Below are 16,669 nucleotides of genomic sequence, written 5' to 3'. Positions count from 1 at the left end.
ATTTTCTGTGAATCCATTTTCAGATTTGCATCAAAAGCCAAGTTCCCCATGCCCACCAGGGACTACACTTAGGTTTAGCCTCTCGTGACTAGGGGTGTCAACGGGCCTGGTTTACCCGGACCCGACCTGAACCAAACCCTACAGGGTCCGGGTATGGTGATAAATAATAAGACCCGACTCCGGACCCAAAGGTCCGATTAATACATGAACCTGGGCACAGTTTGTAAAATTTTATACCAGACCCAGACTCGACCCGAGTTCCTATTAAGACCCGCAAATTTTCAATGTAAAAATGATGAAAAATATGGTTTTACTGGGTCTGGTTCATGTAGTTCTTATCGAGTCTGGGTATGTTTTTTTTTTATAGTGGACCTGATTAGATCTGGGTCTAAACCCGATACCATAGCCGAAAACTGAGTCCAAGTCTGAGACCACCTGGGTCCGAACCAAACCCGACCCCTTGACACCCCCTACTCGTGACAATTGTTTTAGCTTGGTGATGTTCACAAGTCTCTCCTATTGAGCAGAACCCAAGTGTGCGTCTCTATGTTTTTTCTCTTAATAAATCTTAATAGATTTTTAAATAATTTCTTTTTTGGTGAAAAATACTGAGATAGTTTCAGGGAATTTAAAGCAAAAATAAATAGAAAATTATTAAGTAAAGCCCACAATAAATCGCCATATAATCAAAATGGGTCTTCAAGTCAGTCATGTGAATTTAGTTGCAATTGGAAGCCAGTCTTTACCACTCCTAAGCGTGGCCTTAAAGTTGTGTAGGAGTGGAGGTATCATCTTTTGCTTTGCTCAATAGTGTTTTCTTGGTGTAGGCTTTACATTCTCTACGGCATCAACCATCAATTTGATAAACTATAGCACAAAATTTCATTGCGAAAGTTGGCCAACTTCCTAATCTATTAATTTTGCTCACCATCCAAACACACCCCTCCCCCCTCCTTTATATAACTGCTGAGAATTTATAATTGATATTACACCACTGTTCCTGTTCATCTTTTTCAGTAAACTTCCCAGTTTTCTTCCAACAAAGGCAGAAAACTTAGAACCTGGTCAACAAAAATGGATGCACCCACACACATGCATGTTCGCTAAGATGACATTTAGCAGGGGTTGATCTAGTCTTGGGGGGCAATCCATGTTTATTCTTGTTCCTAAAGAGCAAGGAGCTCATGCCATCAACCGATTTCGGCCAATCTATCCTATTGGAACTCCCCTCAAAATCATCACAAAATCCCTGCCCACAAGACTTAAGGGCATTGTTGTGGCGCCAAAACAAAGTGCATCCATTTCAGGGAGAAGACTACACGATAGCTGCCTATTAGCCCATGAAGTCATACATTCCATAAACATTTCAAAGAAAAACACATTCATTCTGAAAATTGACTTAGAAAAGACCTTTGATTCAATTAGTTAGCCCTACTTAACTCAATGCCTACAAAAGTGTAATGTCTCGAATTTTCAAAACAAAACTTTGTTCAAATTTCATGATTTTTTTTTCTTTACAGCAGAATTTAGAGAAAGATTTAATAGTGAAAATAGACGATACTTAGTTATCAATTTAAAAAAAAATATCGTGCAAGTCACTGGTATGTAGTCAATCACTCATTATCTACTAAAATATTTAAGTAAATCAAAATGAGTTATTTATTACAAACAGTACTACTTGGTAAAGCAGTACTAAATAAAATTGGGTTTGTAAATGAAATATCCAACACAGTCTAGAGAAACCATGGATCTTGATGTCGCCCTGCTTCACATATTATACAGCAGGTTCAATACTTTTATCCCTTATAAAATGAGGTTAGAACCATTTCTGATCTAGTAGAAAAGTATTACAATTCTAACAAGTACAATATTTTGAAGACATAAAAAAACACTTCATGGCCACAGTTGAAACATCGTAGCGCAAGTCTCTACGACTTAGCGTATTGGTATCCCATGAATCGAAGCAGGAGCTCCTCGAGCCTAACTTAACTATACAGATATAATTTGGGTCTTTTGCCCAGTCGATCTAACAATGTACCGAGATAAGTACCTTACACAAGGTAATGCATTAGTAACACTAACGTGCATTCATTCATTCATTCATCAGGTGTACCTATAGCTAATGCATTGTTTTGATAATTGCCATATTAATTACCTCCTGGTATGCAAGAGAACTTAACTTCAGTATCAAACAAAGCCATCTAGGTATTTATTATGCTATATATTTTTTTATGCCTAAAGGCCTGAGTGACCCTGTTCGTAGTGGGGCGACAGTTTTTATATTGGGATGAACCCTACTAGGTCATTTCAGATGTGTCTTTCAGGGTTGAATCCCTAGATCTTAAGGATAATCCAGCCTCCTAACCTTTGAGTGATCGAGCGATCGCCTCAACTCTTTGTTTGATAAGTTAATGTATATCATTCGAGGTGATTCCATCATCGTCTACCTCGATGAGCGTAAAGTCTTAAAGGGGTTTGATGACATAATCTTTCTTATTAGAACGTCGAGTGCCACATAGGCAATCCAGTATATTCTGCACGAAGAGAATATGAACTCAACTTCAATCAGTCTTCTGAAGCATGAGTCGCTTTTCATATGGACAAGGACTATATTTATGTTTTGTTTATATACATGCAAACATCGCTCTTGATGTCTATGGCCTTCTCGAGCGCTTCACCCCTTGCGGGTGGATAACCAACTCTGGCACAATGGGGCTTATGAGTATTATTCTTGTACAATGTTTTATAGAGGCATGCATAATCAATGATCACTTTGGATCAACTGCTCAACGTATTTAGCGGCAATGAGCACTGACTTAACAAAGCAAAATGGCTAATCTGACGCATCAACCCTTAATAGTATGATGCCCTTGAAGGCAAAAAATAAACGAGTCATCCCAGCAGAGTTCTAACAACGAGGGCATCATCATGCCATCCATACTAGCTTAGGTGAGTATTTTGCCAAAAAATTTGGCAGCATCTCTCATGTTTAATAGAAAAAACATGATGTCCTTTTTAGCTCAGAGAACATCTTGTTAGAAATTTCTGTAGCAACTCCCCTATTTAACAGAAAAATTGCTATGTTCATTTTTGGATAGATGTGCATCATTCTGTATACTTTACATCTTTAATGGTTTATTGAAAATTTAGGCCTTATGTTGGTGACTTTGATGTTTACAAAAAAAAAATTGCGCAAATCTGAAACATTTTCAATGAGGTTTTTTCATGAAAAAATGTTTGAACGACGCAAGGCATTTGAAATTGCATTGGGAGATAAAGATCAATCACCATTTGTACGCTTATTAAGGTAGTCTAGAAGGTGTAAACCAAGGACTAAGACCATATAACACATAATTCACTGTAAATATCAAGCGATAGTCGCAAGGGTACATGTGTGAACACCGCAAAGCTTGTGGTGCTCTAGAGGGCGTGAACTAAAGACTAGGACCAAATATTGTTTTAGAAAGGTGTACGACAAAAAAAACTATCGTACACGATAATTACTTCAACAAATAACTTGAAAGAGAGAGAACGGTGTGCAAACCTACAAAAATTTGACAACGGTGGCTCAACGCAACGTAGAGGCACTCCTAGGTCATAGCTGATATGTCTTTATGTTTGGTATGGTGACAACCAAGAGCGTCTCATGCAGAACTTGTCGATGCGATGAAACAATGAGGTATAGGTTAAAAATGGATTGGACCTAGTTTAGGTCCAAGTGGGTTCAAACCTACTTCAAGTGGGCTAGACTAGGTCAGATGGGTTTGACATAGTTAAGAAAAAGATAGAGGAGGTCAAGTTGTCAGGGCTAAGGAGTCTTAACCCAACTGGGTTTAGTCTAGGTTAGGTGAGTCCAAGCTCACCTCAAGTGGGTTTGACCTAGGATAATGAAAACATGCCCTAATAATGTGAAAGCTCAATTATGGATATGTTCATATTTCAAAATATGTTGCATGGTTGTAGTTGTTGTTGTTATCTAATTGAAATGTGCTATGATATGAGTACCCCAATAGTATACATATGCATTGTTATTGTGTTCCTAGTGTGACTTGATGAGTACCCCTATAGTATCAATATTCAGGTAATGAGTAAGAAGTTGAAGCGATGGTGGGATGTTGCAGGTAGTGTCGAGAAACCATTCTTAGATCTGAGATTTGTTTTGAAAACAATTTATGAATTGTTAAGACATGTTATTTGATTATGTTTCCAAACAATTCAATTAAATTTATTAATAATATTGTCTTAATGCTATTTCAGATATCAGATTTCTGAGTTGGACCTAGACTCAAGTCTAATACAGAAATTGAATTCAGTTTCATGTTGAATTATCATACTTATAACCCGCCCAAAATTCTAACCAAAATAATATAAATATTTTTTTTGTATATTTTTGTTTTCTTGATAAAGGGTTCTTGTCTTTGTTGTCTCTTTCGTGAACTCATATCTAGTAGTTAAACGCTAGCATTTGCGCACAAGCTAACCTCTTAGAGCTTAGTCTGATTGGAGTGGTGTCATCAATAAGGCCTTACATAAAAAAAAATAAAGTATTTTTGGATTAAAAATTTTGAGTGTTATACATGGAGGTGTTTATTATAGTTTATTTGCTAAGAATTACACCTTAGATCACATTTTTTAGAGGTAAAAATAATATTTTCTGAGTCATGAAATTTTACCTCGTTGTAGGCTTCTTATTCAATCTCCAAGCCCTTGAAAAACATGTTTACACAAGTTGCAAACATTTATTTCAAAACTTATTTTCTGCTAAACAAACTATATAGATCATTTGTAAAGTTACATTCATACAATTTTTGAGATTATGAAAAATGTTTTTTTAAATTACATTGTACATGTGAAGATCTGTAGCAATATCTCTTTATGTTAACTAGATAATTGGCCTGCTTTTATGGTTAGGCTCTATAAGATAAATGGTAAAAAAAAGTTTACATCGTATATCTATCAAGATTAAAAGTAAAAATAAAAAGAAACATAAATATAGTGATAATTTTAAAAAGTTATAAAATAGTTTTATTTATAGTTAATAAAAGGGAGAGAAAGATGTTTTAGAGAGAGAGAGAGAGAAAGTTTCCTCCTTTTATGTCTATTAAAAAGTGGGGGGAGAGAGAGAGAGAGAGATATTCTTCATTTTATAGTCGTTGCAGGTGTGCAAAGAAATAGAGGGTTATAAACAGTAACTCATTAATGCTTAAAAAAATTTGCAATGTACTATGTAAGCAATGCTTCATTTTTTTTATGTGAACTCTATACAAATATGCTCATATAAATTTTTTAAATTACGTTATCAACTCACTTGACAAGAATGTTAATAAAAAAAAGAGTTATAAAGCATCTAATTTTTAAGACTTGATACCTTTGCTTTGAGAGGGTGGTGTATGTTCGCCCCCGATGATTCACTGAATCCCACGTCTGTGTTCGGGGCTTTGAATGAGCACCACGTATACAAGCACATGGGGCTCGTATTCCCGTGTATGTTGACATAACTTTGCATCGGACTCTGGTGTTGTTGCAAAGACTTAAGTACCCTTTCTTGCTATTCTTCTCATAAAGTGATGGTTTGAGAAAATGACAAAAATGCCCTTCATTCAAAAAAGAAAAAACAAACAGTTCAAAAAAAGGACAAACATGTCCTCCATCCAGAAAGTCGAGGATGATGTTGACTCTTCAAAGTCTTCTTCTTTTTCTGTTCAAAAAAAGGACAAACATGTCTTCTTCTTCTTTCTCCGTAAAACACTGTAAAACCCTCTCTCTCTCTAGAGAAGAAATCAAGGGAAACAAAGAGTTCTTCCTGGAGAAGGCCATGAACATCAACCCTCTCACTCTCTCTCTCTTCTCTCTCTACTTCTGTGCACATCCAAAAGACGATCCTACATTGCTCCATCGTCATCTTCTTCTTCTTCCTTCTTCGTAAAACACTGTAAAACCCTCTCTCTCTCTCTAGAGAAGAAACCAAGGGAGGTAAAGGGTTCCTCCTGGAGAAGGCCATGAACACCAACCCTCTCACTCTCTCTCCCTTCGCTCTCTACTTATGTGCCTGATTTAGAGTTTTTGCCCTTACAGGAGGGGGTCCGGGGGTTCATCCCAGCGTGGGTAGCATCATTCAACTAAATGAGTTGTAGATCCTGATTCAGAGTTTTTACCCTTATAGGAGAGGGGTTTGGGCGCTCCTCCCAACGCGGGTAGCATCATTCAACTTGAAGAGTTGTGGAGTCTGATTCAAAGTTTTTACCCATTCATATTTTAAGGCATTAGATCTCATGTTTGAACATCCACGCATGTGCAGTTTGCTTTCATCATGTTCAGTTGCTTTCTAGATTATACTTTGAATTCTTGTGCATTTTAGATCTATTGATTTGTATGTAACCAGAGCTCATTTTAATCTGAAATTTTTACTGCAACTTCATGCATATGTCTTTATGCTCTCCACCAAAAATCAGATCATTCTGAGTTTGTTTGACTCACTTTAAAAATCGAGATTCAAAACCTGTTATTTTGCACCGTCAGAATTTTAGCAGAATCAGGACCAACTTGCGGAAGTGATTTCTCCCTAACCAGAGATGATCTTTCCGATCCGTAAAAAGGGTTATTTTCTAAATTGAATCTAGTTTGTTCATACCAAATTTCAGTGATTTCTATGGTGTTTTCGTACCAGTTTCGGGTCAAAAACCATAACCCTGTCACCCTGTGTCATTTTAACGGCTCAGATTTTGATCCATTTTGTTTGAATTTTATTTTCCTAATAAAAGATCATTTTTCAATTCTGTAAAACGGGTTCTCTTCGTTTATGTGTCTAGTTCATCCCTGTAAATTTCCAGAATTTTTCATGGTCAATTACTATTTTATTTTGATTAAATACCAGAACCTTATATCCAGATTTTATAAATGTTCTGATTTTGGCCCCCATATCATGACTGCTGTAGCACTTCTTCAACAAATCGTTATTTGATTGGCAATATTCTTTAGCAAATTATTGTTATGGTTTTTTTGAGTCTCTAATGAGTCTCTACTATGATTTGTAGTATTTTTGGGTCTCCAACGAGCCTCACAATGATTTATAGTGTTGTTCAATCTTTAAACTATGATTTATAGTGCTTTGGGGTCTCCAACGAGCCCCACAACAATTTGTAGTGTTTTTCGATCTTTTAACTATGATTTATAGTGTTTTCGGGTCTCTAACGAGACCCACAGTAATTTATAGTGTTGTTGGACCTCGCTATAGCGATTTGTAGTGTTTCTCGCTAAACACTACAGCGATTTGTGATACAAATCGCTATCCGAATCAGGACCAACTTGTCAGGGTCATATCTCCCTAACCAAAGATCGGATTTCAAATCCGTAAAAAATGGTGTCTTTGTTATGAAGTCTAGTTTATTCCTGTAAATTTTCAGCGATTTCTATGGTCATTTGATACCCCATTTGGATCTAAAACTAGACCCCTATCAGTCTGCCTTATTTGAGTGACATAGGTTTTTATTTCATTTTGTAAGAGTCATATCTCCCTAACGGAAGATCATTTTTCAAATCCGTAAAAAGGGTTTTCTTCCTCTATGTGTCTAGTTTATATTTGGAAAGTTTTATAACTTTTTATGCTCATTTGATATTTCGAACCTGTTAAAAACCGAGACATGTTATAAAATATTATAAAACTTAAAAAGTTTGAAACTTCCTCTATGTGTCTCGATTTTTAACAGGTTTGAAATATCAAATGAGCATAAAAAGTTATAAAACTTTCTAGATATAAACTAGATACATAGAGGAAGAAAACCCTTTTTACGGATTTGGAAAATGATCTTCCGTTAGAGAGATATGACTCTTACAAAATGAAATAAAAACCTATGTCACTCAAATAAGACAGACTGATAGGGGTCTGGTTTTAGATCCAAATGGGGTATCAAATGACTATAGAAATCGTTGAAAATTTACAGGAATAAACTAGACTTCATAACAAAGATACCACTTTTTACGGATTTAAAATCCAATATCTGGTTAGTGAGATATGGCCCTGACAAGTTGGTCCTTATTCGAATAGCGATTTGTATCACAAATCGCTGTAGTGTTAAGCGATTTGTAGTGTTTCTCGCTAAACACTACAGCGATTTGTGATACAAATCGCTATCCGAATCAAGACCAAATTGTCAGGGTCATATCTCCCTAACCAGAGATTGGATTTCAAATCCGTAAAAAGTGGTGTCTTCGTTATGAAGTCTAGTTTATTCCTGTAAATTTTCAGCCATTTCTATGGTCATTTGTTACCTCATTTGGATCTAAAACCAGACCCCTATCAGTCTGTCTTATTTGAGTGACATAAGTTTTTATTTCATTTTGTAAGAGTCATATCTCCCCAACGGAAGATCATTTTGCAAATCCGTAAAAAGGGTTATCTTTCTCTATGTGTCTAGTTTATATCTGGAAAGTTTTATAACTTTTTATGCTAATTTGTTATTTCGAATCTGTTAAAAATCGAGACACATAGAGGAAGTTTTAAACTTTTTAAGTTTTATAATATTTTATAACATATCTCGGTTTTTAACAGGTTCGAAATATCAAATGAGCATAAAAAGTTATAAAACTTCCTAGATATAAACTAGACACATAGAGGAAGAAAACCCTTTTTACGGATTTGAAAAATGATCTTCCGTTGGGGAGATATGACTCTTACAAAATGAAATAAAAACCTATGTCACTCAAATAAGGCAGACTGATAGGGGTCTGATTTTAGATCCAAATGGGGTATCAAATGACCATAGAAATCACTGAAAATTTACAAGAATAAACTAGACTTCATAACGAAGACACCATTTTTTATGGATTTGAAATCCGATCTCTGGTTAGGGAGATATGACCCTGACAAGTTGGTTCTGATTCAGATAGTGATTTGTATCACAAATCGTTGTAGTGTTTAGCGAGAAACACTAAAAATCGCTATAGCGAGGTCCAACAACACTATAAATCATTGTGGGTCTCGTTAGAGACCCGAAAACACTATAAATCATAGTTAAAAGACCGAAAAACACTACAAATCGTTGTGGGGCTCGTTGGAGACCCCAAAGCACTATAAATCATAGTTAAAAGATTGAACAACACTATAAATCATTGTAAGGCTCGTTGGAGACCCAAAAATACTACAAATCATAGTAGAGACTCAAAAAAACCATAACAATAATTTGCTAAAGAATATTACCAATCAAATAACGATTTGTTGAAGAAGTGCTACAACAGTCATGATATGGGGGCCAAAATCAGAACATTTATAAAATCTGGATATAAGGTTCTGGTATTTAATCAAAATAAAATAGTAATTGACCATGAAAAATTCTATAAATTTACATGGATGAACTAGACACATAAAAAAAGAGAACCCGTTTTACAGAATTGAAAAATGATCTTTCATTAGGAAAATAAAATTCAAACAAAATGGATCAAAATCTGAGTCATTAAAATGACACAGGGTGACAGGGTTATGGTTTTTGACCCGAAACTGGTACGAAAACACCATAGAAATCGCTGAAATTTGGTATGAACAAACTAGATTCAATTTAGAAAACAACCCTTTTTACGGATCAGAAAGATCATCTCTGGTTAGGGAGAAATCACTTCCGCAAGTTGGTCCTGATTCTGCTAAAATTCTGACGGTGCAAAATAACAGGTTTTGAATCTCGATTTTTAAAGTGGGTCAAACAAACTTAGAATGATCTGATTTTTGGTGGAGTGCATGAAGACATATGCATGAAGTTGCAGTAAAAAATTCAAGTTAAAATGAGCTCTGGTTACATACAAATCGATAGATCTAAAATGCACAAGAATTCAAAGTATAATCTAGAAAGCAACTGAACATGATGAAAGCAAACTGCACATGCGTGGATGTTCAAAAATGAGATCTAATGCCTTAAAATATGAATGGATAAAAACTTTGAATCAGACTCCACAACTCTTCAAGTTGAATGATGCTACCCACGCTGGGAGGAGCCCCCAAACCCCCCTCCTGTAAGGGCAAAAACTCTAAATCAGGTTTCACAACTCATCAAGTTGAACGATGCTACAGTTAGTGTGCAGGTCAGTCGGTGTTTGATGGAGAAATATTGGATCGTTTGTTGGATGTGCACAGAAGTAGAGAGAGAAGGGAGAGAGAGTGAGATGAGGTTTTACCCCTCTCTTGTAAGGGTAAAAACTCTGAATCAGGATCTACAACTCATTTAGTTGAATGATGATACCCACGCTGGGAGGAGCCCCCAAACCCTCCTCCTGTAAGGGTAAAAACTCTGAATCAGGCTTCACAAGAGTCAATGTATAGGTCAGTCGGTGCTTGATGGAGCAATGTATGATCTTCTAATGGATGTGCACAGAAGCAGAAATAGAAGGGAGAGAGAGAGTGAGAGGGTTGATGTTCATGGCCTCCTCCAGGGGAGATTTCTTTCTCGGATAATCCTGCAGTGCAGAGACTGGGTCTTAAATAATCATCTTCGGGGCACTTAAGTCTTTACAACCACTCCTTTTCAAGAACCGTCATTTTTTTTGCACCAATGGAGGAGAGGGTACTTAAGTCTTTGCAATCTTATCAAACTCCAACGCTAATTAATGCTGACAAACATGGGGATACGAGACGCACATGCTTACATACGTGGTGCTCTTTGGGACCCCGATCATGAGATGTAGCTAACTGCCCTGTTCGGGGGGGGGGGGGAACATATAACCTGCTTTGCTTTGCTTCTGCTTTTATAATATTTAGGATTTAGAATATAAGCATGATTTCCCTTTCAAGGAGCACCAAAAGGTTTCCCTTTCCCAAAGGGCTCCACTCATTTGGATGGTGCAACTGGTAAATGTCACCAAGTTGAAAGACAATAGTAAGGGTTGGAAAACCACAAGTGGGTATTCCTAATTGCTGGGAAGCCAAAGGTGAGTCATGTACTCCCCGGGGTGGGCGAGGGGACTTGAGCCTGGGAACGAAGCAAGTTTTTCTTATTAAAAACCAAGGTTTTGTCTTTGATATTTCTGTATTTTTCAAACTCAATAGGATCCCTACTTGGATGGTCATGTTAAGTGATCTGGTTCTCGATGAGGATTTTCTTTCATAAAACAAAAAACTGAAAACCTGTTTATTTTTCATGTACAGTGGTGGGAATTGAGAGAGAATTGGAGTGTGGGGCAGCGTCAGTTGGTGTTCCTTGGGAGGGACCTATTGAAGAGGAGCAGGGTTCTTGTTATGGACGAGACCACGGCTTCCGTCGACACTGCAACAGACGGTGTGATTCAGGATATCATCTGGCAAGAGTTCAAGGACTGCACCGTCATCACCATTGCTCATAGAATACACAGCAACTTCGTCCTCGTTATCAACCAAAGTATATGTTCCTCTGCTAGAGATCCCCACGCCTCCCCCTAAGGGTCTTGAGCTGATCACATGACAACTTCCCACAGGCCCCATAGCAACAGAATGAATGCAGGCCCCACTAAAATGTTGTCATGTGATTGGCTGTGGCACATTAAGGCTTTTTGTAGTTAATTTGATTAATTGGAGTTTTTTTTTATTGATTAGAGATTTTAATTGATATTTTTTATAGTTAATTTGATTAAGGCTTTTCTTGTATTTGATTAGAGATTTTGTTTTCTTTGGTTAGGGTTTGAATTAAGATTTTTTTTAATTTTATAGTTTTTTTCTTAAAATTTGGGTTTTTTGGTTTATTTATAATTTATTTTATTGTATTTTAAGGAGGAAAGAGATAACAGAAAGGAGGAAGGAGATCAGAGGATGATTAAAGCCAACTAATAAGCTTGGCTAAATAGGCTCAAATGACTTGCTTTACTATATGCTTATAAATCTACTTGCTTAATTTACTTCAAAAGTAAGGAATCAAAATTGCTTTGCACCATGTAAAAGTATTTGGAGTTCATGATCTTGGTCGCCTTTCCATGACTTGTGGCATCCCTCGTAAACATATGAATGCAATTGCTGAAATGAGAAGGAATGCTCACAAGGGTACACTAAAAATGAAGTAATCATAATTGTCGTCTTTTTACAGTTGCATGCAGTGGTCATATCCTTTCTTTTGACAAAAGATCATGCGGTTCCTGACGCCTATGCTTTTCCAAACATGCACAAACAATAATATGAGATTGGTTTTAATGGGTGGTGCACCGGACGTTCAAAGAGGACAACCATTACCTGTTAAATTCTGAGCTGGCATTGCATAGCTCTCTCTCTCTCTCTCTCTCTCTCTCTCTCTCTCTCTCTCTCTCTCTCTCTCTCTCATGAGTCCTATCGATGATACCATATTATTCATTAAGCATTACTTTTTGTGGGTGCCATACTTAGACATGGCTTTCTCTGTATAAAGTACCTGTTAAATTCTGAGCTGGCATTGCATAGTTCTCTCTCTCTCTCTCATGAGTCCTATCGATGATACCATACTATTCATTAGGCATTACTTTTTGTGGGTGCCATACTTAGACATGGCTTTCTCTGTATAAAGTACCTGTTAAATTCTGAGCTGGCATTGCATAGCTCTCTCTCTCTCTCTCTCTCATGAGTCCTATCGATGATACCATAGTATTCATTAGGCATTACTTTTTGTGGGTGCCATACTTAGACATGGCTTTCTCTGTCTAAAGTACCTGTTAAATTCTGAGCTGGCATTGCATCTCTCTCTCTCTCTCATGAGTCCTATCGATGATACCATATTATTCATTAGGCATTACTTTTTGTGGGTGCTAGACATGGGTTTCTTTGTATTAAGTACCTGTTAAATTCTGAGCTGGCATTGCAGAGCTCTCTCTCTCTCTTTCATGAGTCCTATCGATGATACCATATTATTCATTAGGCATTACTTTTTGTGGGTGCCATACTTAGACATGGCTTTCTTTGTATTAAGTGAAGTTAATGGCACTGATATATATATTTCTGTCCCAAAATAGATTGGATTAACCTTAATCAAGTCCGATTAATCTAATATCGTTTAGATAAATGCATAAATGCACACACGTATCTGTACCTCACACCCAAGTTTTTTGAAATTGTTGTGTGGCACCTTCCTCACCTGCACCCCTATCCACATCCACACCTGCACATAGGGATGCACACCGAACCAAGCTGGCTTGGGCTCGACTTGGGGGGATCGTCCACTTTGTAAATGAGCCAAGCTTGAACCAGTGTTTGAAGTTCGGACTAGCTATCAAGCCAAGCTTGAACGATAGATAAGGCTCGGTTCATTGAAAACCTCATATATATATAATATCTTTGCAAAAAATTCAGAATTGCATTGTTACTGTAATGGGTAGGGTGTTAGTCTTTATTAATAAGGTGTTCAGTTTAAATTTTACATTTTTTCGTTAAATATAGATTTTTTTCAGTAATAATAATCAAAAGATATGTTTTGGCTTAATAATAGGTCCCTTGGTTAACCTTAAAGAGGTTGGGAGATCAAATCCCCCCTCTGCAAAAAAATTGTTTAATAAATCTTGTTTAAGCTCGGCTGGGCTCAAGTTCGGACAATGCCTTATAAGCTCGGCTCCGAGCTCAAGCCAAGCTTGGACAAACTGATTTTGAACTGAACCGAGTTCGAACAGCCCATGCTCGGCTCGTGTGCATCCCTACCTGCACATATGTGACATAGATTGTATTGAATTTACAATTTTAATTACTTAAACAGGTTTGTTTAAAAATCTAAAAAACAGTAGCCCCACATTGCATCAAAACTTCATAACAAAAAGGCAGATTTTGTTTAAAATAATTTAATGAGAGTAGTAGTTAATTAACAAAAAAATATTATAATTAAGCACATACCAGTCATCCGCTATGCATCTATGACGTTTGTGGGTTCTATAAGTAGTATGATATCCTTTGTTTTTTAGAGGGAAAACTTAGCATGATATCATCAAAGGCGTAGGGGGGGGGGGGGCAGGACTGGTCTGTAGCCCAGTCCTGCCTCCCGAAACAGTTAAATTTTTTTTTTTTAAAGCCCAGCCCTGATTCCATATGAAATAGATTTTTATCCATTTTTGTAGCCCAGACCAGTCCTAGCCCAGCCCTGACTGCAGCAAATAGTTTGATTCGTCCATATGAAATAGATTTTTATTAATAATTATAGCCATTTTTTATTTTATCTCAAAAAAAAAATCGGGGGAACCCCGACTATCACACAATTTTTATTTTTTTTTGCTACACCCCTGTTGCCCCTCTGCGCAAGCAAACGCATAGCATAGGTCGGGGCAGAGGTCCTAGCCTCAAAGTTTTACGCAGCTGGCACGACGACCGTAGGTATGGCAGGCTGAGACGTGATCAGGTCTTAGTGCAAGGTGTGGTTTCTTCGGGTCATAAATCCAAAAAAAAAAAAACATGCCCAACCCAAACCTAACCCATTTGCTGTCCTATTCTAACCTCACTGCATGCGTACAAATTCAACTAAAATTAGCACAAATGCACAATAAAATGAATAACATAATACGTATTATTTGGGAATATTTATTAGACCACTCCAACATCGGAAATTTTCTCTCTCTTGGGTGCAACTGGGCTATAACTAAGTCTAGGTCACAATAAAGTCAGACCAAACGATCAGACACTGTTAACAACTCTAGTTATTTTAACCAAGTTCACAAACTATGAACTTCTAACTGGTTTTTAAAATCATGAACTTGGTCACCTTTCTTGTGATCGAAAAAGTCGATACTTGAATTTATCTAGGAAGGATACTGGAGTAGTAGGAATGACATTGGACCCGGGGAAAACCAGGCCCTGCCCTGCCTTGCCCCGTTTGGACCAGGGATGGAAGAAGGAATGAAGGTTAAAATCAAAACCCGTGCAGGGATGGAGTAACGCTTTTTTCCATCCTGATCCCGCCTTGCCCCGCCCCGCCCCGCCCCGCCCCGCCGCATCCCTAATCCTTCTTTAGGGATGGCAATGGGAAAACGGAGCCCCATCCCGCCTCGCCCTGTTTGGACAGGGGATAGAGGACATGAAAAGAGGATAGAGGCTTGGATGGAGGAGGGGAAATGAACTTTGAAGTTCATGAACTCCGTTACGTTTCACTAACGAACTTTTAGGTTTAAAAATTACAAGTAAAATTGAAAAAGCTGCTCAATTTATCGGACATTTACAAAAAACATGCTCAACTTTTTCCAAAAAAATGCTCACATTCTTTTTCAGCTTTGCAACAAAAAAAAAAAAAGAAAAAAGAAAAAGCTGAAAGGTATAAAATTGATTCTTTTTTTCAAAGGCAAGCCAAGGTTTGGCAGACCCATCAGTCATTATTCAATGTACCACTAGGATTTTGAACCTGCAACATCCTATCACAGGAGGAAGACGTAAACTGACAGCTCCTACCAACCACACGGAGCCCCGTGATATGGCAATCTCGTGCCAGCGTGCTTAACCTCGATGGTGAGAACATTTTAGTAATTTCATTTAGCTAAATGATGGTGTGATTAGGGTTGGGTAACATGACTAGCAGTTTGGCATGGCTCGAAGAGTTGAGCTGACCTACATGAGCGGAGCACGAACATGACAAGCTTGGGTAGGCTCATATAGGTTTGTTTTACATATTATATACTTATATATTTATGCATATATTATAATATATATGTATATATAATATAGGTTTCATATATTTATTATGCATTTTATATGTATTTTATATATTATCAAGCTTAAAAATATTTTTTTAAAAAACATGCCTACTTGTGATCAGCTCGCCAAGCTTGGCTCATAATGAGTTTGGCTTGGCTTGCGAACAAACTCGAGCTGGTTTGTACCCTTACCGAGCCGAGACCGAACAGCCTAAGCTAGGCTCGTTTACCAGCCCGACGTTTGAGTGTGAGTGTTAGGATCAAGTAGCACCTTAGTAATGAAAAAGGAAATTTTCAAATAACCACTAAACTTTTTGGTCTAATTAAAGTTTGGAGATCGTTTGTGTAAATATTATTCATAGTGGATCGGTTTTTGTAAATCACTGAAAATTGCAGTTTCTTTACAGCATGGCCATGGACCCCACTCGTTGAACGTACGAATAAAGAGGAAAGTCGCCAACAACTCACCATGGGTCCCACAATGTTCAGGATGATGTGGGGCCCATCGTATCACGCGATCCGATCGTACGTGCCAGCAATCGTCATTTGGCCCCACCATTTATGGTCGAATATTCGAAGGAGCTCGATTGGCTCATGGAGCTGACTAATGTTGAATTCCGACCCACAAAGCTGCTCATCGAATCGTCTCGCAACCTTCTTGAGCCCGGCCAACTCGCTTGAGCCTGGCCAAGTAAATTTCCAAGCCTAGTGGGCTCAATCTCTGATCCCCATGACCCAAGGAACGAACTTAAAACTTGACTGAACCAAGCACACGATGAATGGACCCTATATGACTTACTCAAGCCACCATTTGGTCGTATTTTTCGATCCTTAATTGCATACTCTAGAAGAACTAGTTTCCTTCAATTATATTGGAAATTAGTTCATTCACGATTACGCATTGAAAAGCTCGCTCAAAAGACACCAAGAAATGTTAACGAATCGGTCATGTTCTCAAATGAACCATGATTCAACCGGTTCATTTAACGTAATGTGGTCGTATCGAGCTGAAATACAGGAGTTTTTACAAGCCGAAACATGGACATTACCGAGCCAAGTTACGAGCATCACGGTTGATGGTTCAATTACCAGC

Source organism: Nuphar pumila, chromosome 13 (assembly GCF_984573655.1).
Source record: "Nuphar pumila chromosome 13, dmNupPumi1.hap1.1, whole genome shotgun sequence".
In the NCBI taxonomy this organism is placed as follows: domain Eukaryota; kingdom Viridiplantae; phylum Streptophyta; class Magnoliopsida; order Nymphaeales; family Nymphaeaceae; genus Nuphar; species Nuphar pumila.
Note: the sequence above shows the minus strand (reverse complement) of the source record.